This window comes from Struthio camelus, chromosome 7, assembly GCF_040807025.1.
Source record: "Struthio camelus isolate bStrCam1 chromosome 7, bStrCam1.hap1, whole genome shotgun sequence".
NCBI lineage: Eukaryota > Metazoa > Chordata > Aves > Struthioniformes > Struthionidae > Struthio > Struthio camelus.
Genome location: NC_090948.1, coordinates 22,467,255 through 22,493,938, shown reverse-complemented (window position 1 = coordinate 22,493,938; position 26,684 = coordinate 22,467,255). Strand labels below are relative to the sequence as shown.

Below are 26,684 nucleotides of genomic sequence, written 5' to 3'. Positions count from 1 at the left end.
TCTGCTTTTATGTGCTGGAAAGAATACTGTCCAAATTCATTTCCTGGAATAAAAAGTCAGCATAAATCATGACAGATATAATTTAACTTTGGTAAAACATCTAAGCTGTTGTTTGCAACAGAGATAAGATAAAAACTATTTATGGGACTTAGTTTATTCTGCAGCTACTCCCATAACCCCGTGCTTTTCAATCTTTTTTAGTTTACTGACAGACTTTCAGGCAGAATTGCGGACCCTTGTACAGAGAGCATAAGCCCGAGGAGAACAGACTTGGTGTCTTAAACACCTTTTATGACTCAGATACAGACCATGGACTTCTGGGGCTGCTCAAGCTGGAGGTTGAAAAGCGCTGCCCTAAGACTTTACAAAACATTGCTGTGAACTCTGATCTTCTGAAACTTCCCCTTCTAGATAATGTGAAACCTGGCCAACCCAAACAGGAATGGAAACCCTCCAAAGAAACCTCAGACCACTCAAGTTGGCGTAACAGATTAATCAACTGACATACTCTCTCCAAGCGAGACTTGAAACAATCCATTAACACAGCTTCGGGATCTGCTTTTCTGCTGGAGGCCTAGATGTGACGTCTCAATGAGCCTAAATCTCTCTTTTTTTTGTTTGTTTGTTTGTTTTGAAAGTGTCAGAAGCACTCACCCTTAGAAAATTCCTGCATGAATAGTTACTTTGCTTACCTGCCTTGCCATTTCAACTAGAGATGGCTTACGTGTACTTTCCATACACTATGTATTCCGTATTTGCAAATATTTCCAACACTAATAGTTTGTGTTAGCACCTGTTTGAAGCATTTATTTACATTCTTTTGAGCTTGTCAGAACTCCTCCCTGACTATTGTAGCTTTCATAATCCTTTTCTAGAGGTGACAGATGTGCATTTTCAAAAAGAGGATCCTGCATCTGTCTTTCATTTTGTTTTACTATAGCTTAATCAGTACTTTGTTAACAGCATTATTTAAGAAATATCATCAAGGCTTGCTCACTGCACATGCAGTTGCTAGCCTGACAAACACATCTAATCAAGGGCACTTAGGCTGCGGGAAGGGAGTAGAAACAACTCTTCTTTCCCAAAACTTTCTCTGCAGTGCCTTTCTCAGTTTAGTGCCAGTTTAATGCTAAAAGTGAAAAGAACCCTTATATCCAGATCTCGTTCTATGCTGGTATAAACCTTAAGTATTGCTACTTATAGCTAAGCTTCTGCCCATATAACTTGCACTGTTTACTAGCTCAGCTGCAACTTCTCACTTTATTAAATTATTTCAGTTCCTCCTTTCCTCCACCTGCTAGCTTCCTAAAAATAATGAGCTTCAAAATTGAGAAATACTTTTCTTCTAATATTTTTTAAAATCATGTTGTTACTTAGTTGAAACGAATAGAAAGAGGTAGAAAGGGGACAAGGGATCCTTCTGCATGTTCTCTTTGAAAGCTTCTCAAGATATAGGAACGTATAGCTGTAAACACACAATGCACAGAGAGAATACACGTATCTGCCAGCTTTGGCTGACTCCTCGAAATAAGAATATGATTGTACTTACAAACAGTTCTTCATAATACAACTAGACAAGCAAGCTGGTAAAACTACAGCATCAATAAATAATGGGTGCCAAGCTCTTAGCGCTCCCCCTGCCTCCCCGATTTCAATGGAAGATAGACAGGCTTTGCACCTCTGAGAAACACATTCCTTAAACTCAATCCCTTTCAAATCAAATCAGTTGCTAAGTGTAATTATGAACTAGCTTAGCAGCACTCAGAAGAAAACAAGTAGCTGTGCCAATAACAACATAATACAGTCATTACAATCCCTTGGGGGCGGGGGGGAAGAAAAGAAATAACTTTTGCCTGCTTACGTTACTAACAGCAAGTGACCTGTACCACAAGCATCCATGATCATTACTGATATCCTGTGGCACGCACAAAGTGCCAGGCACTATCCACGCACACATGCATACTCAGGTAGACGGCTCCTGCTGAAGAGGCAGAACTTTATTAACTAAAACACCGATATGCTAGATAATACACATTTTTAAACACTGCCCTTGTATATTTGTTGATGAAAGTCTTTAGCAGTATCAGTGATTCCTGGGATAGTCTCTAACTAATAAGTGAAAAGAGTTAACAGAGAAATTTCAGTCTCTGCACGGGGGACCTGCAAGGGTGGTCCCGAGAAGGGCGTCAGGACTTCAACAGTCAGAGCTGCTGCTTGCTAAGCTGGCAAGCAGCTCTCTAACTGCCCCACTGGATTTCCAAATCCATTTGCATTAGGGCATACCTCTTCCTCTTTCACCTGAACAGTCACTGTTCCACCTTACCACTTCACGTTAAATACATCTTCCAGGCCCCGAGGTGCTTCCAAATAACACACGAATCACAGCAATCTCTTCCAAGTCTTCCGAGCTTTGCTCCAAGCAGGATGTAATATCACAGCACGTAATATCACTCTGAACCATGATCCCATCAACTACCACAATAAGCAGAGTTTGGCTTTCTAAGAAATGAATGCCCCTCTCCAAAAGTGGCATATTTCCCCTCTGGTCTGGCAGTGAATCCATACTGCAGTACAAAAATTTGGTGGTCTTGATCACGTGGATGCAACCAAATTTTCTTTAAAGACTGGGCCGATGATTTGCTGCTTCGTAATACTCACAGTCAGATAACGGCATGCAACAGTAGTACATCCTTTCTTAAGGTTTTGAGGAAGACTGTTTTTCCTTCTTCATGACACATCCAAAATCGCTGCAAAGCATTAACCTACATGAATTCCACCACACAGATGCTGCCCATTCGTGCTGGTGAAGCAACGGTTAGCGCATCCTTTCCTTACTAACCAGAGAGGCAGCTAGAGAGCGCAGCGGCGAGGCTTTATGGGATTTGAAATACTTAAATTAAAGGAAAATGAAAAAGTCAGATAACTGGGAAGACAGACTTGGGAACAGCTCACTTAAATCACCATAGTCAGTCCTCTACAGTCGCCCATCTCCCTGCAATCAGCCCAGAAGCGTCCACAGCACACCCACTTAATACACAAAACATATCCCTTTCTCCTGTTCTTGGGAAAAAGCTCAAACCCACAAAACTACAACATGCTCAGATAAGAGAGCACACGACAGGTCAAGGACATTGCAACACCCCAGATCTCTAGAATAATTACGAATTTGTAATTCGAATACGAATTGTGTAATTCGAATACGAATTGTAATACGAATTTGGCAAAATGCTCCACATGGTGATGGAGTTTTTAAAACCAAAATTGTATTGAAGGTTGCAATCAATCAAAAAGCAGGACATACTAAAACACATCTGGAACAGTGACAGAAATCTGCACCAGCATATATTTGCATGCAAGTTTCTCGTCTAGTATGCAAATCCACATGATATAACATTAACACCTCTGGATAATTTATGATCACTTCCCATTCTCTACTGTAATCTCTTTTGGGTTCATGAAAATTGAGAACAGTTCTGTAACCCAAAGAAAAATTGCTCTGTACATTTAACTTCGAAATTAATAAAGACCACCAAAACCACATGCATCAACTTACATTGAAGACAATGAAAGCCTGTGCTTCTCAAACAATGTAAATATTTACAATAGCAGACATTGAAGAAACAAAACAATCTAATTATTGTTCAGTGAGGACATTGCTCACATTCTGTATTATATACGGCTAACAATGATGCATTTTTAGGAAGATTCTCTGCCATATCACTTATTTTCCATTACATCAGAGCATAACATTTGTGAAAGCCAGTTTCGAACAACAGGAGCCTAAGCAACATTCTTCACTGTTGTTTAACTGCTAATAGGCTTCAATATTCCTCTTGAGCTGGAGTAAAAAGAATATACTATTGACTAAGTGACTCTGTACTTTGAAGAAGTATGAAATCATTGCCTCTTTGTCTCTAGTAAATAAAAAATTTCCAAAATGATGCACATCATTCTTTTTTTTTTTTGAAATGATTCATGAGTTAAATCCCAGATAATTATTTATTTGCAGTTTTAGGTCGCAAAATATCTTTTCTTTGCAAGTCTTAATAAAAACCTAGATTTCTGCATCATTATGACAAACCTTTAAACTCTTCATGAGGAAATAGCTATGAACCACATTCCTTAGGGCTTACACAATCCAAGGATCAGAGAGTCAAACTAGTTTCTTCAAGAGCTCAAGCACACAGCAACATACCAAGCATTCTGCACCTGATTCTTCCAAACTTGTATGACATAGGTAAGTAACATTTCAGACCATAATTTCCCAAGCTTTAAAAAGAATCTGAGCTTCTAATGCAAAACTAGCTACCAGAAGTTATTTGCTATCCCTGAAGTCAAGAGTTACTTTTCATTTTAAATATAGGGAAAGATACTATGAGACAGCACCATTTTTAAGCAAGAGCTTTTTACCAGAAATCATATTCAGGCATCATATGTCTACTTTACACTTTCATAGTTTTCAGCTTTTTCCATGCTGATACCTTCTCTATAGGTTGACAACATCCAGTAAAGAAACCTCATTTCCAAAGAACAGCACGGGACGGGCCAGTACTGAGAGCTGTGGGAGAACTCCCACTCCAAAAGAATACTCAGCTCTGTGGGTCCACAGTCCCTTGAACATAAATATCTACCTTTAACTTTTTTTTTCCCCCCCTCCAAATATCACCAATATAGACATGTGCTTGCTGGTTGTGGTTTAGTAAGTCCTATCACTTAAGTTCTCCGCTTTAGTCACTTCTGTATGATGGAAGGATAACAATACTTCCACCTCCCCACCTTCAGCATGTTTCATCCATGCAGATCTCTTCTATGGGGGTGGTATTGTTCCTTACTGTGGTAATATACAGTACACAGCCCAAACAAGATCACAGACTAAAGTGCTGCAGTAAGATGAGTAATAATAGCAGTAGATATATTAATCATTCCTTCAGTTTCACACCTGCATAAGCAATTGCTGTGGTCAGCAGCAATTGCTAGATTCTTGATTTGACACAGTTAAGAAACAGATGGGGTATTTCTCATCAACTTCAACAATAAAATTATGCTATGAAGAGTTTAAAAATCTGTGACGCAGCATTATCATTAAAAAGTAAACTGTATAAAGCCTAGAAAGTCCAGGTCCGTGAACAGAATTAATTCCCCTGCAGCGCTGGAACAAGGCAATACAGCTGCAGCTGTACCATTTGTGTACGTTGCAGGATTAAAGTCTTTGTGCTCTCTTCATATCTCAAGTGTCTCTGGTGTAGTTTAAAGTCCAGGCAACTGATCTGAGAGGGCTGACAAACAGCCTGGCTTCCCTCATCCCAGCTCCCCATGTGAGTGCTGACACCAGCACGTCCTGGCAGCAGAGAAGCGTCAGCACAAACCATTTCCTTTGAGTAGCGCGTTGTTCGTTCACGCGAGCGCGCTGAAACGTCTGCCTGTTCTGTGTGTCCTCTCCCCACGCCTGCTCTCTGCCATCAGAAAAGAGGCAACTGATATGACACGACTGTGACCCACAGACAAGGCATTCCTTACTATGGTCTATAAAGGGCCATTCATCTCCACGGTACCTAAAATAGCCCAGTAGCTGCAATCATGAGATGAATACACAACTGTGGATTCTTTTACATCACTGCCTTCTTACACTTACAAGAAGGCTAGTGTCCAGTGGTTACTTCCTCACCCTTTGTCCTTCTTGTTCTCTTTCCAGCAATTGAGCATTAGTCCTTTCTATCCCATCTAGATAGCAGTCCCTTCGTTTTGAGCAACATAACAAAAGCAAGTGATGTTACTCAAAGACACTGCTAACCCAGATGGAGTGCCAAAGACTTCACAGAAGGATCAAAAGCTCCCAAACGCAGCCATAAAACTAACAAGCCGATTGTGACAGATACAAATGTTTAAGACACAAGAAGTTTTGAGAAACAGCACAAAACTCTGCCAATCCATTCCTATGCTCTTAAAAGCTTTGCAGCAATTCTATAAAAAAATCCACTGTATCTTTCTATCACTAGAACTAAAACAGAATTTCTAAAGTTGGCTTGTGAGCCACTAGCAGCTCATTGTCAGTCAACCACAGCCAGCTCCAGGGGCCTGCTAAGAAAGAGTGCAGTGTCCAGGTACAGCAAAATGGCACCTATTCAGAATTGCCCAGGTCTGTTTCTTGTTGCTTGGGAAGAAGCTGACTCACAGCGCTCCACTGCCTTACTGCTTAAATGACTTCAGGCTTTTCCTCAAGGAAATACTTCAAGCAATGACATCCATCAGCTGTGCACAAACAGAACTTCGTAAATTAAGCCCAGGGCTCCTCACCCAAGTTACTCCATCCAGTAAAGGTATGGAGGAACCCAGACCATTAGAGAGCAGCAGGCTGTCAGAAAAAAACAGGGTTTAGAAGGGCATTGGTAATAGGCAGGGCAGTATGGTGCAGTGGATTCTTGGAGGCTGTTGTATATCCACAGGGCAAGTGGAGGAAGTCAATATGGGAAGTTGTCTGAGCAGGAAAAGGCTTAAAATAAAATTCAGGATCATGACGACATCACTCATACCAATTGACATGTCACATTTTTCAACCCTATCACATTTAGAAGGGGCTTTTCTGCCTTCTCCCATAATAGATACACTTTGCTTTAAATTAGTTTAGACAGGAGCCAGAGAGTGAGCCAAGTGTGCTAAATAAGGCCCATACAATTCTGGTTCACATGAACACTATTATAAACCTGAAACATTCATGAGGACAAAAAAATGGAAGGAACAGCAGTTTCTAACTACTAGATAATTGAAGGCAAGAAGAAAAAGGTCATAATTTTTTAGCCAAAATTTCATCAGTCTCAGAGTAAAACATACTGTGGAAAGTGGGGAAAGTTTAACTCGCTGAGATCACATCAGAATTTTACATCAACTGCATTCAAGCAAACTGCAGTAAGGCAAAAACAAAAATAAAAAAAAAAAACCACACAGAATGCCATCTACACTCCCTCACATTTTCCAGGATCTATACTTTATAACTACCTGATTTCCTTGCCTAAGTAGTCACAATTACAATAATAACCAGGCACATTTGCTCTCCCAAAGAGTAGATTAAAGATTCTTACAGAAAAATCATATGAATGCCTGCTGAATTAGGCTAACAGAGAAATAAGGACGTATTTCTCTACTAATCATTTTTAAAAGACAAATAAGTTTGTTGTTTTGTTTTTTTTTTTAAACTGAAAAAAAGAAATCAACTCATTTCAAACACAAGAGATGATGTTAGGAATCAAGACAAAAATCTTCTCAGTTTTCTTTTCCTGCATGCTTAAAAGCAGTTGGCATGTTCCACCCCACAGACAGTCCCATCTTTGGTAGAAGCTCCCACACGTGGGTTGTATACTACCAAGATGGTCATAAAGCACTTAAATATGAAAGATATGCAGACTTATTTCTGAAGTGACAGGAATCCATGAGTGAGCAAAACACTGCTGCTTTCTCCTTGGAGGATCGGGTCACTTTACTGCAGGCTCTGGGTTCTAAGGAAGCAGCATTTGAGCTTAGGAAGAGACACTATCCCCTTCGTGCCACAAGTGACCTGGTGTTTAGCATAGTTCTGTGTTAGCTGTGTTCTCTCTCCGAATGAGGCATAAAATATTGGTCCTGGAGAAGGTTACACTTTATTTTACAGGGACACATGCTATTCAGTGAATGGTATTACCTGGCAATGCCAAAAGCTCCTAGGCTGCTGTTTTTTCCACAAGCTCTCATTACCATCCTCTAAGGAGTGATTTGGCACAATTTCACAATGTCTGCAATTCCTGCAAAGTTAATAGAAGTTTCATAGTGCAACAAGGTCAGCTGATTTCTCATTGCAACATTACAGAGTATAAAAACAACCTAATTTAGAAACTAAACCAAAAAGAAGCAGGAAACGAAGAAAGATACCATGGTCATATAACACAAGTAGAAGTTTGTTTGCTCTGTTTTGTTTTGTTTTGTTTTTTTTTGTTTAATTAAAGGAAATAAATTTTTTCTCCAGGACAAATTCTTACAAGGAAGGCATCTTCTCTGCGGGCAAAATAGCACCTTAGAGCATCTAGCTGGGGCAAGGAATAAGCATGAACACAGTGCAAAGTCAGTACCACCACCCTTATAGCACCTAATCTCCCCTTTCCAAATACTGATTCTGTCCCCACTTTCCTGGCTGACAAAACAGAGATACCACTGCAATCTCTGATCTTGCCCATTTTGCAGGTTATAGATTAGAATACTTCTCTAATTTGAGGTCAACTGTGGCATTAGAAGGTAGTTTATTTTTAGCAAGCTTCTGACTGAGCAAGAGTCACAGTTATAAATTAGTCACTGCCTTTCCTAAGGCTCCGTTTTATGCACCAACTTCCAATGCAACATTTAGAGTCTCACTCTTCCAGTGCCATCACCTACCAGTCATCTTTCTGGGGAAAAGAAAAAGCAGAAATCATTCAGCTGAGAAGAGACTTCTTAAGAGCTCCAGGTTTCTTGCTCAAAGCCTAGAAAGAACAGCAATGGGAGATAAAAAGGTCTGGAAAGGCACAGCCTTCTTCACACATCACCGATGAAGACAGTTACAAACCTGAGTAACCTACCCCTCTGAGAGCTGTCACACTGCAGTGGCATCTTTTATAGAAGGGGTCACAGGAGGCCTAGTGATAGTATACTGCACTTATATCGTTCATTAGGTTAAAGCGACAGCACGCAAGCATGACTAAGCCTGCCAATGATTTTCCTTTTTTTTTGGCACATTCCAGTAAAGAAGAAAAGGCACACAGAAGAAAGCAAGCTCAGCTCGGGAACTTGCCAGTCCTTCTTGACTTACAGGGGCAGCTGAACACCGTGGATAAACAGCATCTCAGAAAAGCAGGTCTGTGCTTCTGTATGTCCAGGTTACTGGCCTTGGAGGAACACGCTGCATACAGTCAGGCTGCTTTCTACTCTGTACCCTGCTGACGAGAACTACTTTGAGCCTTTAAACCAACAGTTTCCTCATCTTATCAAATTCCCCAAATTGCCTGGCTCAGATGTCACTCTCAGGCATTTGTGAAGAGACCTGTCCACGAACACATAGACTATGGCTCAAAGTAGCACAGCCAGAGTCCAGATCACCAGCACTCAGAGTTTCTTCTTCCCTTATTCACACAAGCAGCAACGTCAGGTCAAACTGTGCGACAAAGAAACAGCGTATGATTTGTGGGGTCGCATGGAAAGAGAGATACTACAGCACCACACTGCAATTGGGAAACGTGACTCCTCTGAGCAGAGCATCCACCCTAGAGCACAACTTTCCTCCCTGCAACTTTCTCCCACAGCCTCTGCACCAGAGACAGCCAGGCAGGGTGGGCTGAGCCAAACCCATGCAGGTCTGAAAAACTCAAGAGCCTAAATACAGCAGCTATGGCAGACTGAAAAAGCAGCTGACAAGCAGTCTATAACTAGCAGGATGCTTTCAGGGCATCATAGGCCTACCAAACCTATGCAAAACACCTGTATTACTGCACAGTGAGAACATGCAGACTGGAAAACTTCCTAGTAGGCATTCAAAGATGGGTAACGTGTCCCAGCTGACAACTGGAGCTCAAGTACACAGAGAAAGCAAGCAACCATGACAAATGTCTAACAGACGCACAATGGAAGATCACAGCCAAGAGTAAAATGCACGATGTATCCAATTCCCTTTCTATATAAGGAACTGATCCTGACTCAGTTTCTTAGTAGTCAGGCTCCCAGATAGCTGGACCACACAGTGCTATGCTTGCTTCTTGCCAGGGTACTGCTGAATATAGGAAAGCGAGTGAGAAATCTTGTCTTGAATCAAATAAGGCGTTCATCCCCAAAGGAGTTGGGGCCCCTGCTCTGTGGGGAAAATGCTGTATTTGGCGAACTTGATATCAACACCACTAGCGGATAAAAGCCTAGGCCTTTTGTGCAGATACGAGCCATTCCGGATCCCCAGGACACTAAAAGCAGTCCATGGGAGTGTCAGATCCTAGAGAGAAGAAAATCATCAACAGACAGCAAAGTACAGATCAGGACAGTCAGCTGCATGTGGCGCACAGGTAAGCGGAAGAGATGCTGCCATGCCCCACCATTTCTTGCTGCACTGGCCACAGAGCTTCAAAGTTGCAGTTCTAGTCTGTCACTTGCACTGCCTAGCCAGAAACAAAGCTGTGTGCTTCCTCATTTAAGAAAGGATCAGAGAAAGTCAAAGAGGAGTTGCAGCATGCTATTCTGAACTTTTTGCCACTTGGAAAATACAAGAGTCTCTTGTAAGCCCTATCTTCTCAGCAATTTGCCTGGAAAACCTCACAATGCAGTTTTTCTGCACTTCCAGGAAAGCCCACGAAAAAGTATCTCGTCTCTAAAAAGCCTTGGGAGCTGCAGAGCTCCTCAGGTGTATCAGAGCAGGGCTCTTTCTCACCCACCTGCCAAAGCATGTAGCAGCTTGTACAGCACAACACAGAGAGCTTTCAAGCCTCAATTTTATAATGAAAGCAACTTGGTGAATATTTAAACAAGGTTTCAAAGACTATGTTAACCTCAGGGGTCTCTGTCAGACAGGTTTTCCTCCCCTGTCAGTTCTGACCCTAGGATGAAGGGTACAAAATAGCTGAACGCTGCTGTCACGAGAATCAGAGAAGAAAACATTTCTCATGCAAAGGAACTGCTAAGAGACATTTATTCAGAGGTTTTGTGCCCAAAAGCAATGAGATATTTCAATGCAACGTGTTAACACATTGCGTAAGAACACTAGGCATTCAGAAGGCTGAAATGTGATCTCATTTTTATTGGCTTCTGCTTTGATATGCCAAGAGCGAAGTTAAATTCCCCTTCTGTCTTTGATTAAAAGATGTTACTTCTTTTTATTAACTCGTAAGATCAAGCCAACCTGACAAGATTCCTGTAATTTTACAGCTGAATCTCTCCTCCCCCAACCCCCTTATTTTATCAAACATTAATTTTGTTAAGAGCCTGCTGTACCATGCCAATTCCAATTTAGTAACAACACTTATCATTTTCCCCTAGGTTCTCAGAATGCTTTGCAAATACAGCCATCCAACGTGCAGGAGGATTAGCATAGTCTGATACTTTACAGTTCGGCATCCTGTGTCTGCAGTGTTCATAGGGGTCACTCACCCATGTGAATTATCCTGTGTCTAAAAATGTGTGATCTCTACGGGCTTCAATGCAGGGTGAGGCTGCAGCACAGACTGTCTCCCTCTATGCTCATGACATTGCAATTTACATTCCCTTCTTCCTGTGACCTCTACCATTCCAGCAAATATTTGACATTTAGCCAACAAGTTCAGAAGTTAGTGTGATTGCATAAGCGTGCTTCCTGTTGGAAAGCAGGCTAAAAGCCCCAAGAACCTCGCAATGACCATGTGAGACAGATGACAACTGAATTACAGGAACTAAGATATACATAGGTGTAACAACTGAATCCAGAGCATACCAGTCAGAAGCAGGAGCACGACTCAGATTTCCTGTCTCTCACTACAAACCTTTAGCTGCAAAGAACTTCCTCTTCTTTTTGAGCTAAACAGATCTTTCTGCAGCCAGACAGCATTTAGGTCTGTACGCGTTTATGCTGTTTGGAGCAAGAAAACTCTCACATTGAAAATCAGCTCTAGATGAGAAAGAGCAGCAGCTCATCTGCAAGTTTTCCGCCTCTTTGGGAGTTGTAGGTGTATACATATACACCTTTACAAAAGCAGCTTCAATTTAAACATACAGTTACACAAAATATAAGTGAACTAAAGGGGAAAAAGAACCACTGAAAACAACTGTCCTTGCTAGTCCTGGCATTTCCGGTTTGTATTCAGCAGGCAGATTCTATATGAAAAGTGACCCTGAAAGCTATAATAATCATCACATTTAAACAGACAACCTTTTGGATGCAGAACTACAAGTAACACTCATTTCATTTATGAGAAAGGAAAGAAAATCAAAGTCTCCTGTTATCCCCCTCAAAGAGATGGCCTGCTCCCCTGTGTATTTTACACTCCCTCTTGTCACCTAGGGTAAACTATTACCGATTGCTATTCACGCTGCTCTGGTGTTTCAGACTTCGTCAGGCTTATTAAGAACAGGAAAGGCACTTTCACTTTCCATTGTAGCAGAGTTAACCAAGTTGTTCAGTGCAAGTCCCTTAGGAGTGGCTTCGTGAAAGAGGCCGTGGGAAACAGGAGAGAAGGGGACAAGAACACACTCAGATAGGGAAAGACAAGGCAATCAAGAATTTATTGCTGTAACACGGCCCATGTTATGAAAGCATGGCAGAGCCCCGTATTACAACACTCCCTGTGTATCGATCCACCCACCTTCTCACATACATACAGCTTACACAGGAATACACCACATTTTTCCCCATTAGCCTCCCCCTTCCCACTGACAATTCTGTAGTTACAAGGGATTAGAGCAGGGATTGGCCTAGCAATGAATCACCCTCAGCAACACACTGTGCTTTTACAACTAGAAATAGAGGGATCAGAGAGATTAATCCTTTGTCCCAGATGACATGAGGAGGCAGTAGCAGAGAAAGCAAATATAAATAGTCAAAGGAGGCTCTCTGTCTTGCTACAGTCTCCTTTGGATTGGAAGAAGGCTCTTCTACCAAGAGATGCTTTAAGAGGCTTTTATGAATGAAATTAAATGAAGGACTCCCTTTTGTAAACCCTGCAATTGGGAGAGGAGGCATTCCCACTAATAACCCATATGGCATCACCTTCCTTCTCACAGGAAGATAAAGGCCAGGTTCATCCCTGCTGCCCAGAAAAGCACTTAAGATGAATAATACTTAAGGGAATAGTCCCTCAATATTAAATTGGTGCTACAGGGCAGTTTGTACACGTGGAATCTGTTTTGCCCTGTTGAGCCAACGTTACTCAAATCATCCTCTACAGGCAAAATTCGCCTCAAAAGCCATGTCTAGAAGCCATTAACCCTCAGAACTGGGAGTCACAGCAATACAAGGACCCCCACTGTTGTGCCCATGCAAATTTTTTGGTAACAAGAGACTGAGACTTAAAAACTAACTCCTTTGATAAGAGCAGAAGTGTGCCTCCCCCACTCCAAGCAGTACTGATGGCACAGAGGTAATAGCAACAAGTCATAGGGACAACTCATTTTGATTAGAGTCAGCAGATTAGACCCAGAGGTAACCTGTTTAATAAAAGTGTAATTTTTCAACAGATACTCTTTCTTGTAGGAGCACTATGCACTATAAAAAGGAACTGAAAGGCTTTTTAAAAATAAAGTGTGTTTGAGAGGAAGGGAGGCACCATGGATTTTTTTTTTTTTTTTTTTTAAATAGGAGCAACTCTGTATGTAACCTTGAATGCATCGGTTTGTCTGTCAGGCAAATTCTTTCCTTCCTTCCTTCCTCTCTGTCTTATCCAACTGCCCCTCTTGGTTCAAAGTCGCATGTCCAGAACATGACAGAAGTCAAGCTACCTGCTTAGAGAAAAGCAGCTAGGAATATGTTCGTTCCTTGTAATGCAACCCTCATCCTTCACAGTGTGTAAACACGTTCTTACTGAAGTCACTGCCAATTTGGGGGGCACCGCTGCCCTCACCAATTTTCAGTCACTGATCAAATAGCATTCCTAAATCTAATGCCTCTTTTCTCAAATAGAAACTCTCACACTGTTGTTCATTACCAGCCTCAGCTGCAAGTTGGCCTGCTGCCATGGATTTTGTCTCCTGATGCCCTTTGAAAGGCACGCAGAAACTTTTAGGGGCAGATTTCAAGGGATACCAAGCCCACAGGTAGGTTTTACTTGCCTCAAACATACAATATTCATATTCTGTATTGATTCTGGCCCTACAGTCTGCAGGGTTTAAATCTGGGATCCTTACATGAGTCTTGAGGAGTAAAGCACTCATCTGCTCGCTGACTTGAGCGTCTCATTCCATCAAACTATGGAAAATCTCATCCATAATTTCTAGAATCTATTAATACTTTGTGACTTATCAGACACACACCTAGAGATCTCAACACTTTGCTACCACAACAACTAAGGTCAATTGACATTTGCTGTTGAATCCCGGAATCAAAATTTCCATACTGTTTTCAGCCGAGTTCCATCAACCACGATAGATCTCTGGTTAAACGTCAGATATGCTACCAAGCTCCCCTACTTATCTTTAAGGTGAACTTCAGACAGGTACTCATTTAAAAAGACATAAAAGTTGAACAGTCATTTACACGTAAATGTAAATGCTGATCTAAAATGGCCCAAACCTGATGATCAGCTGGACACATAAAGGCTAGCTTTCCCCTAATCCCTGGGAAGAGAAACTGCAAGCACGAGGAACTGTTTAACAGCTGAGGGTTTTGTTGCTGTTTGTGAACTGCCTGGCTCTCCGATGACGAATTACTTTCAAGAATAACACAGCTTTTAAAACATACTTTTCACTGCATTGAATAGTTAAAGAAAACAGCGCTTGCAAAGACCTTGCAAGGGCATCGTGTTCATTTACCTACGCGATGGCAGAATCGATAAACACAATGTAATCTGTTATTTGATTGTTTAACACTTCACAGGAAGGTGGTTAGATTACTTGACAAAAGACCCACAAAAATATTGTAGTAAGCAGTGAAAGAGAATCTGTTTCAAACATGAGTTCTTTGGACAAGCAGTGTTTTCAGTTAAGTCAGACAACAGAACCAGTAAAATTGGCCCTAAGGTAGCATTTCAAGGAGCTGGAGCTGTAGAATTTCACTACTAACAAAACTCATCCAGCAAGTTTTAATGTCAGCTCTGCTACATCAAAGCAAGCTGCCACCAGATCTTTGCAACTAATACACAAGTCAGCCAAACAGAAGTTACAGTAAACTGTGCATGAATTCTATGAACGTTGAGGGAATTCACATATGTCACTATAAAGGAATTAGTGCAGTGATTTACATGCATGGTTTGTGTGGTTCACTTGTGCTGGCCCTGCAGCAGCTAGCACTAGATGCTTCAGAGAAAGAAAATCTGCAGCAGGCAATAACCAAATAACTTGCTCCCCAGGAAAGTTTCCTCTCTAATATCTTATGTCCCAGACTTGAAGTTTCCCATTCTTTATAGCCTTCTACAGCTTTGACTATTTATATGCATCCTTTACAACTGAGGTTTAAATTCATCTTGCTTAACCTCAAGTGAAGAAAATGCCACTGTCCACCGAAGTGAGACCCCTCAACCTCTCAAGCTCAACACCCATTACTTTTCCAGTAATTCGGAATAAGACTCGGTCTTGGTAAATATTTACAAGTATAAAAAAAAAATCTTATGCTGTTCAGACCATGCTATCCACAGAGCCACATATGAGCCTGCCATTTGCTTCAAAAACGCAGGAGGAAGCAGTGGATGTGAAATCAAGACATGAGCAATTGCTCAGAGCTACAATGTAAGAGCTTTCTTATCATTCACTAATATGCAAATCCACAAGAGCACCCAGGAAAGATAGCTACCCATGAATATCAAACATTTTCGGATCCTATAAACCGATCAGAAGAAATACAGGAAAGAGATGACCTATTTCCCTAAGCAATGAGTTTCAAAAGAAGATGAGCAGTTCAAAGGTCTCAGAGGCCAGAAAGACCAAAATTAAGAAAACAAGACATCACCTTCCACAAGGGCGCTTGACTGGATTGCTGAAAATCTTATATTCTGCTTTGCTACTTAAGGAGGTTCTGGATGGCAAAACACCTCTGTACACAAACAGAAATTGCTATTAAAAATTCGTGGCAGGCTTTCAAAAACACAGGAGACTAACTTGCCTTGACTTCTAATGCAAGTCAGGTACTTGAACCATTTTCTATGCATTTCTTTAGAACTTGATATATGAACTTTAGAATGCACAGTAAGAATCAGATAACAAATTCAGAAGAGGTGCCAGCATAATAACGCAGTGTTGTTGAAACAATAGCTCTTCAGCTACCATCAAGAAGTTACACCCCTTACTGCTTCTGTTCCACCTACCTGTGGAGCAAGCAGACAGGAAGCATCTTCCCTAACTGCATCCAAAAAACAGCAGAGCTTTGAGCTTCACCACATCCAGATGTATTCCAAGTGCGCAATGACATCCAGGGTTCCTTCCAGCTCTTTCCTTTGCAGCTTATTTATTTTGCAGAATAGCCCAGCATCAGCCGCTTACAGCATCCGAGCCAACCTCTTCTACAGAATTAAGGGTTCTTTACATTTGGAGGTGGAGGGGACCCACAATGAAACTAACTAACTAAAAGAAAAAGGAGTACTCTTCAGTTTTCATTTTTCCTAGCAAATGGTAATTTTTCCTGTATTCTTCAATAAACGATGTCGGCTATCAGTCAGTCACCTTAGGGCTGACTCCTTCTGAAAGCATAAGACAGACCCATAACAGGAGGCTCCCTTTTCTTAGGCAGCAGAATCAATTTAGGCCTCATAACAAGAGACTACCTCTCCTTCCTAGAGCAGCGTTACTACTGGAAGGTGCCACACTCCTGCAGCCATCTGCCTCCCCCACGAACACTAGTGCTTGAAAGAGCAATGAGGAAATCAGCCCAGTAGAAAAGAGACTTTGGCACATTGCCCAGACTATGTGTGACAGCCCTAGCAGCTGGGAAGATTGAGTCCCTTCATCCTTGAATATGCAAGAGTTGTTTGTCCAAAAGGTTAGACCAATAACGGGGGGGGGGGGGGGGGGGGGGAGGGGAACTCACCACACACACACCCCTGCAAATATAGAAAGCATAACTACAAAAGGCACATGCCTGTCCTGCTAAATTAATCTATCCTCATGACACTTAAGACTGGACAAAACCAGTAAGGGAACAAGTGGATTTTCTAGCATTAGAATTGTAACTGCCTCATTTGGACACCTCCAGCAATTCTGACCATGTATACCTACACCGAGGTATGAAAAACATTACAGCCTTTCTTCAGATCTGACACCCCAAAACAGAAAATCCCTTATTTCAACTAGTTTACATCCGTAAGCAAAACTACTGACTAGGGCCAGCTGAACACCAAGTAAAAACGAAACCGAATAACCAATGAATTATGACGTTGATTTAAGTTCAAATCAGACCATAACCAAAAACTACACGAAGTCCCCAGTGAAAGGACGGCTGTTTACTCTTCAGTTGTTTTATCAGTTTCAGCAACTGTAGCAGAATAAAATCCTGAGGAAAGCCTCACTTTCACAGAGCAGCTACAGGGCTCGCTCTGGGGACTCTAGCGCCAAACAAACAGTCTGTGCCGCAGCTGAGCAGCTTCCAGCATCCCCTCAGCAGGTATTATCCTGGGTGCCTAGGACACATCCTTGAGTCAGGATCCTTGATGTTTCCAGAAATCCTGGTCCAAAGGCAGACTTAGCAGAACTCTGCATCAGCAAAAATTCATCAGACCTGAGAGGTTTCAAAGAAAACATCTTAGTCTGACAAATAAGCATTTTTCAAAGAAACCTTCTTTCTCCTGAAAATTTTTGACCAACTCTGCCATTGCTCGACCCTCAGCCTGACCTGGAACTTCTCCTGAACTAATTTCCATAGCAATAGTTCTTAAACAGCGATGCTGCTTCAGTTAAGTGTTACTGTCAGATCAGTTCTCTTCTTTAGCCCTTATCTTCCTTCCAACATCTCTTTCCACCTCTGCTCAAGCTCTGTCTGGACTGTCCCTCCTGTGTTTATGCTGCTGGGTTTCTTCATAAACTTACTATGCTCCAAAGCATTCGTAAACTTTGTTAATTCCAAAGCCCCAGCTGTAGGTTCTCCTGCACTGCTGTTTGAAACAAACCCACTTTGCATTTTGTGTTTAATAATCCTACCTTTTCTCACGCTTCCAACGTAGCATAAAGAGGAAAAGTTAGTGTTACACTTGCAAACAAGCCAAGAATTACTCTACCTGCCAACTAGCTCCTAAAGTCACAAAAAAGAATTTTGACTTCATTTCACAGTTTGTTATGAATCTTCCTGATGTGTTATGATCACATTATGATCGAGACCGCTTGAACAAAGTTTTTATCTCCGATGTACTTTTACTCCCCATCGCTACCTATATTCAAATTGAATCCTCCTCTGAATCAAAACCATAGCGCAAAAACAACACCGTTCCCACGCCTGCTCTCAGTTTCCACCGAGCAACATCAATACCTTCAGTGCCAACGCTCGCTGCAAGACGAGGAAGGGCTGAGCGAAGAGGACAGAAAGCGACAGCGGGAGAAGCTTCCGACCAGTTGATCCGGTGCCTTCACCACGTTCACCCGCTCTGCTGCGGCAGTGCCCCGACAGCGGGCGGCCGAGCGCAGCCCCCGCGCCGGCGACACCCAGCGCGGCCGCGAAGCGCCGCCGCCGCCGCCAGGCGCAGCGGAACGGAGCGGAGCGGAGCGCAGCGGGAGCCCCGCCGCTCCCCGCGCGGCCGCCTGTTGCTCGCCGCCGGCCCCGGCCCCGGCCCCCGCCCCCTTCCCGAGGGCTTCCCAGCGGGCCGGGACGAGCGGCGGCCGCAGGCAGCGCCCCGGGCGGGGCGAGTCCCCCGCGAGCCGCTCCCGCCGCCCCCGCCCCTCGCCCGGCCCCGCCGGCTGCCCCGGGCCGGGGCGGCGGCCGAGCCTACCTCGCTGCCCCGCGCAGGGCCCGGGCCGGCGGCTCCTCCTGCGGCTGCGGCTGCTGCCCATGCCCGGGGCCGGGAGGCGGCGAGCCCTGGCACCGGTGGGGCCGGGGGCTGCGCGGCTCCTGCGGGGCCGGGGCACCCCCAGCTCCCTCGGCCGGCTCCTGTTTACCGCGGCTCGCCGGGCTGCCTGTCAGCGCGCCGCCCCGCCCCGGCCCGCCCCGGCCCCGCCGCCCCGGCCCGGAGGAGGACGGGGAAGCGAGGCGGCCGCGCCGCGCCGCGGCTGCGGCCCCGCCACCGCCGGGCCGCGCTGGAGAAGCGCTCCCGGCGGCGGGCCCGGGCCCGGGCCGGCTGCAGGCAGCCCGGCGGGATAACCTCGCGGGCAAACTTTGACCTGCACACGCAGCCCCACACGAGGGGGTCTCGGCCTGCCACCTCCTGCAGCCCTGGGCGGACCCACGCGGGAAACACGCACGGTGTTAACGTTTGTGCCAGCATAAGGCTACGTTACCACAGCGTCCCTGATCTTCCTGGGCACCTTCAACCAAAAAAACCCTACACGTCTTCACAGCTGGTAACATCAGGGGCTGAGGAGCTGTGTGCAGCTGGAAAGGAGAAAGAGGAAGGTTTCTCCCACGTTCAGAAGTGCGAAAGCTGAGTACAAGAGAAGGGAAGTGACTTACCTGAGGTAGAAGGGTGAAAAATCTAGCAATAAAGCCAGTGATCGCTGCGTGTCCGGAGCTTTGCTCTCATGGTTAATGCTAGCCACCTCCTACCACAAATTTAAGTGCTGCTGATTTCATTTCTGAGAGGGGAACTAGCTTGCTCTTCAGAAAAATTGGGGGGGGGGGGGGGAAGACCTAAACTAACTTGGTGAGATGCCCCCCCCCCTTTTTTGTTAATGTATGGTATAAGCCTGAAAATGGCGATGAAGGTGTTTTGTATAAGTTACTCGCCTGCACATACTGATTTATCAGCAGGAGATTTTGCAAGAGAAAGAAAAGGTTCAAGTACTAAAAGGATGCTAAATAAAGTTTGCCCCAGAGCTATATCTGAGTGCCATACTCTCTAAGGCTATTTTACGCTTCCGTTTTGTATGAAGTAAGCCATAGCGATTTCCCAAAGATGAAACCGAGCAAAACAGATTTGCCGAGATATACTGGAATAGGAAAACTGTACTATAGAGGTGAACTATACAGGGGAAAAAAGTAAAATGAGAGTTATAGGAGAAAATACTAAGGAAGGGATTTCCTCCACCCAGCAAATGGTATCACACTTGGGAATAAGTGAAAAAGAACAGGAAGAAAAGCAGTATTGCTAAACTTTTACTGTCAGTGCAACACAGCCAAGAAAGCAGATACAATTACAAGAAAAAAAAAATAGACAGAAAACAAGTAAAGCTCCTGACTTAACATGCAAGTTCATTCATTGAATCTTGGTCAAATCATTGGTCAAAGTTCTTCATCTCCCAAGTCTGCACTTACATCAATAATTTACAGGACTCCAGGGAGATTACACTTACCCTTGGAGAACAGCGAGAAAAAGATATAAAATAAGGTAACTCCTCCTGGTGCAGGGTACAACCACACCCTACATTTAGACACGTTACAATAGATTTTTAGGGCATAAAGAGGCTAGGCTGAAATTCACTACTTTTCAGAGTTCGGACACCTTTTCTTTCCACCAGGCATACTTCAGTAGTGAAGGAGTGAGAAGGGCCACCTACAGAGTACACAGTGTCTTCCTGGGAGGAGCAGGGGGTATCTCTTAAATCCTATGTAGTCTTAAGTTTAAAAAAACAAAAAAAAACAAAAAAAAAACAGATACTCATAAAGGGATATAATCTGTTTCCTAAGACAGAGTAAGGAAATGTGAATATATGATGATAATCATATGCTGTTTATAGACAGTCTACTGTAACACTGACTTGAAGAGAGATTCAGCTTCCAATCTCAGTTGTACTGCTAGCTTACTTTGAGGCCAAAGTGAAATCTCAGTGACTCTTCTTCCCCTCCATACTCTCGGCCCCTTTTCTTGTTTGTTTGTTTTTGGATTATTTTTCAGGCTAGGATTGTATCTCACTGTGGGCACAGTATAGCTTAACACAAAGTACAATATGTCAAACTAGGAAAGGGGCCTGCAGACACAGTTTAAACAGAAGCAGAAATTACACAGAAATGCATTTGCACAGAGGGCAGATTTTCCAGACGAGGTAGACGGAACAGGAGCCAGAACGACTAATGCTTAGGCCCAAAATGAAAGGAGCTACAATAAGCCACCACTACAACTGTGAACACTGCACTGCAGAGTAAGGATCAATGCCTTGATGCTGAGGTGCACTATTGTGGGACATCCTCTCGGCATGGCCGACAGCCCTCAGAAGAAAATGCAAACCTAAGGCTTTGCAGATCTTTTCCACCAAAATTTGTGATTAACTTAAAAATATGGAAGAAAGAATAATTTTAAACTAAAGGGCATTAATCACATAGACACCTTTAATTCTACTGCTTGCCACTGACAATCCCAGTAGGAAGTACAGGGACTTAAAAAAAATTATGGAAACAGAACATCTGTTGATTTGCTATGGTTTTTCCATAATATATGCCTAGAAACACATGTCATGTTTGGCTGAAGATACTGATGGGTCTGCATAAAGACTTGTCCCCGTGCCCAGCACACAGGATCTGGACTGTGAGCACATGCACGTGGCCTTTATAAACACTTGCCACCAACTATACACACACACACACACACATATATAGTATGTATAATAATATATATTCATATATATTTTAAGTCACAATGGGAGAAGTATCTCTGGGCACAGCAGACTCCAATTCTCTCCAGGAACAGCACAGATTTCTAATATCTAGTTATTAAGACTCTGCTTTTCAGAAATACTCCTCTCAGTGGGAAGACCTGAAAAGTCTTATGGGGCAGAAACTAATGTTAAAAAAAATGCATATGTTGTACAACTCTGCCTTCTTTTCTGCCTTTAGTTATGACAATACCTATAGCAGTTCTTAGGTGGACAAGCATCACTCATTCTTCTCAGATTATAAGAAATCATCTTTTTCTTCCACAATTTCAGTCTAAGCGCCTGCATATTTCCATAGCAACATCACAATAGTTTAGGGGATCACTTCAGAATTCCACAATGGTTTGGGTAACCAGATTTTGGGAGAAAAATCTGTTCCCTAATATTAATTAAAACGTTTTCCACCATATTTTTAATGAGCTGTACCAGTCTCCTATGTAATCATCCTAAGAAAGTGCAACGTTTTCGTGCAACTTTTTATACAACAGCATGTAACATTAAATCACTGTAATTAGAATAACCATTACATATTCAGGGCTGGAAGCAGCCCCAGACATATTGCAGGGGATGCAAAATGACAGTCTATCACACTAATACGAGGTGTTGATGGGAAACTGTAGTTCCCCTAAATCCTTCTAGTCACCTCATCCCCAAAGAGCCCCTTGCAAAGCATAGGTAGGTCAAGCATCTTCATGCACTCAAGTGCGTACATACTCATTCATTTCACATGCATATGTATCTGCAGCTATTAGCCTTAAATGTAAAGGAGGAAAAAAATAGGCCATAGAACAGGAGATCTGTTAACCTAGATAGCAGGAAGTTAAAGAAAAGAATGTAAGCCTGATGACCAGGAAACTATATCCAGACGGTGCCCCATTAGGCTGCTAGGAACATGCAAGCCTTCCTCTGTATATGTGCTTGCATGCACAAATACGACATGTACACAGACAGGACAGGACGTGCTCCTAAGCCTTTTTCTTTGCTAGTTTCTCTCCAGTTCTGCTCAGCTGCTCTACCTCCTTCCACCTGCATATCGTGTGTTTCCCCATCTGTTGACTCTCTCATATGTAGACAACTGGCAGAGAGCAGGGGAATTTCTCCAGAAGTTCTCTGAAGACCCTTGTTTTATTGAAGATGAGCCCAAAATTCACTCTTTTCTGCATTATTGCTCTGCTGCTTTCTACTTGTGCTAGATGAGTAAAATAGATTCTGATAAGAGATGGAAAAAAAGAGGAACATCAGGGGAAGGTGAAAGGAATTGATGTGAATCCAAGCAGGAAGATGGAAGGAAATATAAATAAAGGCTATATCCTTCCTGACAGTTTTTCATTCATACAGAGATGATCTCAGGTTCTGAACGGGGAGGCGGGGGAAGGTACTTACCTTTATAGGATCTGGAGTTCCTTAAAACCTGTTGTCAATGTGCTGCACACAGCATCAGCTTTAGCTTCCTTTCTAGGATAGGTGGGAATACCTCTTGCCATTTTCTCCCCTAGAGCATCAAGAGAATTAGATGCATCTCTATCATCAATTTAAGAGGGAAATTATTTGCTGGCATTTTTTCAAGAATACAAAAAGTTAGTGTCCTCCTAATTTCCTCTAGAACAGTAAAGAAACAGCTGCCACTTCATTTCTTCACCAGTCCAGAAAAATCAATGCTGTAATACCAAGAACGTTGAGACGTGATGCCTGAAAGATACTCACGGTTTGAAGACTATGTTCTGCCCTAGTAAATGGCAACAATTTAAGAACTGAACATAAGGAGAAATTAGATCATGCACGAGAATTGCATGGCAGGCACCTGAAAAATACTACATATTGAACTCTAAAATAAAGCATTGCACAGCATCAAAAGCACTGAGCCTCTGTTTGTGAGGTAAGAGAGAAGAAGGAAGTGCAGAAGTGTGGCTACTCATAAAACATACACAAGCAATAGACCCAGAGAGCTGCAGTTGCTGCAAAATCAATTTTTTTCTTTCTTTGATTAATTTGTCTACGTGAGTTCCATTCTTGATGATTGGCAAGCAGTGACCTGGCAGAACACACCACTCAGAGCCTGTTTAAACCAAGACTGGTGTGCAGCTTTACCCAGAAAAGCACCAGATTCACAGCTTGTATCACCATTAATAAAAACACTGACAGAGCTCCAAGCAGGAGCTTTGCAGACATTTTAAAAAGCACACTTCCTAGTGCCTGAAACTTACCAGATTTTCTTAGGTGTCAGATGCAAGCTATAAATTAGCAGTACAGTAATACATTTTACTAAAACCTAAGCTTGGAAAGTCATTAGGATGAGATCTTTTGAAAGTCATTTCTGAAATAGAGTGGCATTAGCCATTAAGGTCTCCTTTGGAGAACAAGAAAAAAAAAGCATTCCTGCCTGCAAACCAAATTGTAAACTGTCTCCCAATACAGCGATGAAAGACCAATGCACATTGTGTAGTCCGTAGTCAATGACTGCAGCCAGCCTTACATGCAACAGGTTTAATCTCACATAGTGCAAGACAAACAGACATACAGCTACACACCCAAGCAGACTTCAGCAAGTCCTTACAGTCACATGAGAGTGCTTTTGAAGACTGACAAGATTGGACACAGCTTTGAATGTGTTTCAGAGCAGATAAGCTTTTGCAGTCATAGAGCCTAACCCAGGCTCTATATAGAGGTATTAACAGGTATTTCCTCATTACCAAGTTTCAAAACCAATGAAAATATTGGCAAATGTAACAAATTGACCTTTTAGGGTAATTTCTCTAGATACGACCTAGTTCTTCAGATACAGTTCTAGGGCAACCTGATCAGCAATGTCACACTTGGTTAAGGGCTATAGCACTGTAAGTCATCTAGCATCTAGATAAAAGGAAAAGTCTGCACCTTAGTCCCTTCTTTGCAGACCAGCAAATTTAATGTTTGCGCAAGGCACGATATCTACAACACTCAGGGAAAAAAAGTGAAGCTCAGAGAGAACTGATGCATCTCCAAAGGTCAGGTGGTGCTGCAGCTGAGACTACAGCTCCCTGTTTCTCTCCTTTACTTTGCAAAAAGCAAAAAAAGTTTCATCCTCTACTGAACAAGCTTAGACAAGAGGATCCATCTTTTTGCACTTCTAGGTGTGCAGTTCAGACTCCTGAGGAGTGTACAGAATTATGTAACTCGCTCCTTCCAAGCTCAGAGATGTAGAGGAGGAAAGACATTTGTCCTTTCCTTGCTGAGCTACCACCTAGCAGTCGAATTTTCAGATCTCTCTCCCACTGCAAAAGCCAGATTGCATTCATCCAACACCCAGGCACAGCAAAGGCATAACAATAGGTAGCCTGTTTCTGCATAACAGAATCCAGACAATATCTTCTTCATATGTTAAGGATTGTGCTGAACTTCTCAGCTAGATGTTCTCCTTACAGAGCTTTGCTACATTTTCTCCTCAGGCTCTCACCAATTCCATCTGCATCCTGTCCAGAGAGGACAGACAGACAAATAACACTAAGCATTTCTACAGAACATCTCTCTAAAGAACTCTGGGCATATTTCCTATTTTACAGGTGTTATTTAATTCACATTTTTAGAGGCTTCCATTGTACCAATACCTAGTAAGTGACAGTCACAACCTTAAGCAACTTAACGCTAAACACGCATCACAGAAAGATGGGAACCAGAGAACTTAAGACAGAGGGATCTCTGTAAGCATCCTGCAAAACTAGAGAAGATTCAGAGAAGCACAATGAGCACGATTAAGGCCCTGGAACAATAAAGACAGTGAAGAGACTGGAATTGTTACCATAAAAAGGAGATGAATAAGAGGAAGTGGGATACAAATACAGAACATATTGAACATTCCAGAGACACTGTTCTCCCTTTCTTATAACACTATGAAAAAATGTTAGAAAATTCAAAACTACAGTGAAATAAAATGCTTTTCACACTACATATAATTAGGCTGTGAAACTCACATCTTAATTAGTAACTGAGACTGAATTTATCAAGATTTAAGAATAGCATTACATCTTTATAAACATTCAAATGAATATCATATTGTATGCAGGGATATTAAGTTTCTCATAATTCAGACCCATCACTAGCACTGGAGATAAGACCCAGTGTTGAAAACAGGTTACTACACACTCGGTTACTGAAGAATTCCCGAGTCTTCCTCCAAAGTATCTGTTACCAGCCACTCTTGGAGACAGATGCTGGACTGAACAGCTCTCAAGTTGATCCACCTAATTTAGTGAGTCCTGTGTTCCCACTAAACGACCTATGCTGATTGACAACACAGGCAACGCTAAGAAATGCTGTCATCCAACTCTCACTCTCAACATCACATTTAGAACCAAAGATAAAGTTCTAGCACTTGACATCAGTACAAACTGAGTTCATACAAAATAAATCCAAGGTCTAGTGTTCAAACAATTTCAGTTTACTGTCTGCACATGCACTCTATGGGGAAAGGAAAGAAGAAACTTCACTCTTCCTTCGGGATTTTTTAAAATCCTACTCCTTTGTTTAAAAAAAACAAACAAACAAACAAACCACACACACACACACACACACACACAGAGGAGAAAGAATAAGGCATTTTGAAACCCTTATTTTTTCTTTTAGGCAAGTTTAGTGTTTTTATTTCCAACTCTTTAACCCTCTTAATCACGTACCACGTAAATCAAACTGTTTTAGTGATTAGGTATCGTTTTGAATTTCTGATATTGGGCAGGACACTTAATTTCATTAACAATTCATCATCCAGCTGTGATCAGAATACATAATCATTATGTAATGATATATAGTAATTGGCTCCACTGATGACTGGATTAAAAAGAATCGAAAGCAGCCTTAGAAGGTGGTTTAGTTGTAAATTTCTATTGCTGAAGACCTGTCAATCTTCTCAAATGGCAAGGCCAGAAAGGACAAGTAATAAGGGGGACCAGTTTGAGCAGTTGTTTGTACACACTCCACATATACCACTGAGTTTATTCTTTCATATCCTAATGCTCTATTCGTAAAGCATAGATAGCAATATTTATCTCTTTACACCATTGCAGATAGGGGGACAGGTAATATTTCTTACTGTGCATATAGCATCCAGCTATCCAGCATCCATTACCTAGCAGACCCCACTGAAATTCACACTTCTGGGGTGGGTGGGGAAGAATAGAGGGCGGCTCTCTTTTCCCACATGTTAAGATTACTTAACAATTTTCATTATTAAACAAAGAAATAAAACCAAAAAAAACCTCACCCTGCATAAAAGCATGTATTTTTGCAGCATCCTTCCACTAAATTTTTGTGAAAAAATTCAGAATAAGGCGAAG

At 42.4% G+C, this 26,684-nt stretch overlaps 1 protein-coding gene across 10 annotated transcripts in view; it reads right to left on the bottom strand.

Annotated features, from left to right (window-relative positions):
- The window catches only part of MARCHF8 (membrane associated ring-CH-type finger 8), a 103,683-nt gene extending 84,953 nt beyond the window's left edge, over nucleotides 1-18,730 (bottom strand). For 2 of the 10 annotated variants that reach the window (XM_068950232.1, XM_068950233.1), the window contains exons 1-2: nucleotides 18,110-18,403; nucleotides 15,960-17,365 (exon numbers count right to left, since the gene is read on the bottom strand). The gene's annotated coding sequence lies outside the window, so the exon portion shown is untranslated. Of the gene's footprint in view, nucleotides 1-7,672; nucleotides 7,773-8,397; nucleotides 8,484-15,959; nucleotides 17,366-18,109; nucleotides 18,404-18,566 lie in introns of those variants that run through there. The other 8 variants (XM_068950240.1, XM_068950230.1, XM_068950235.1 and 5 more) reach the window with 7 other exon arrangements.
- Between the last annotated feature and the right edge of the window lie 7,954 nt (nucleotides 18,731-26,684).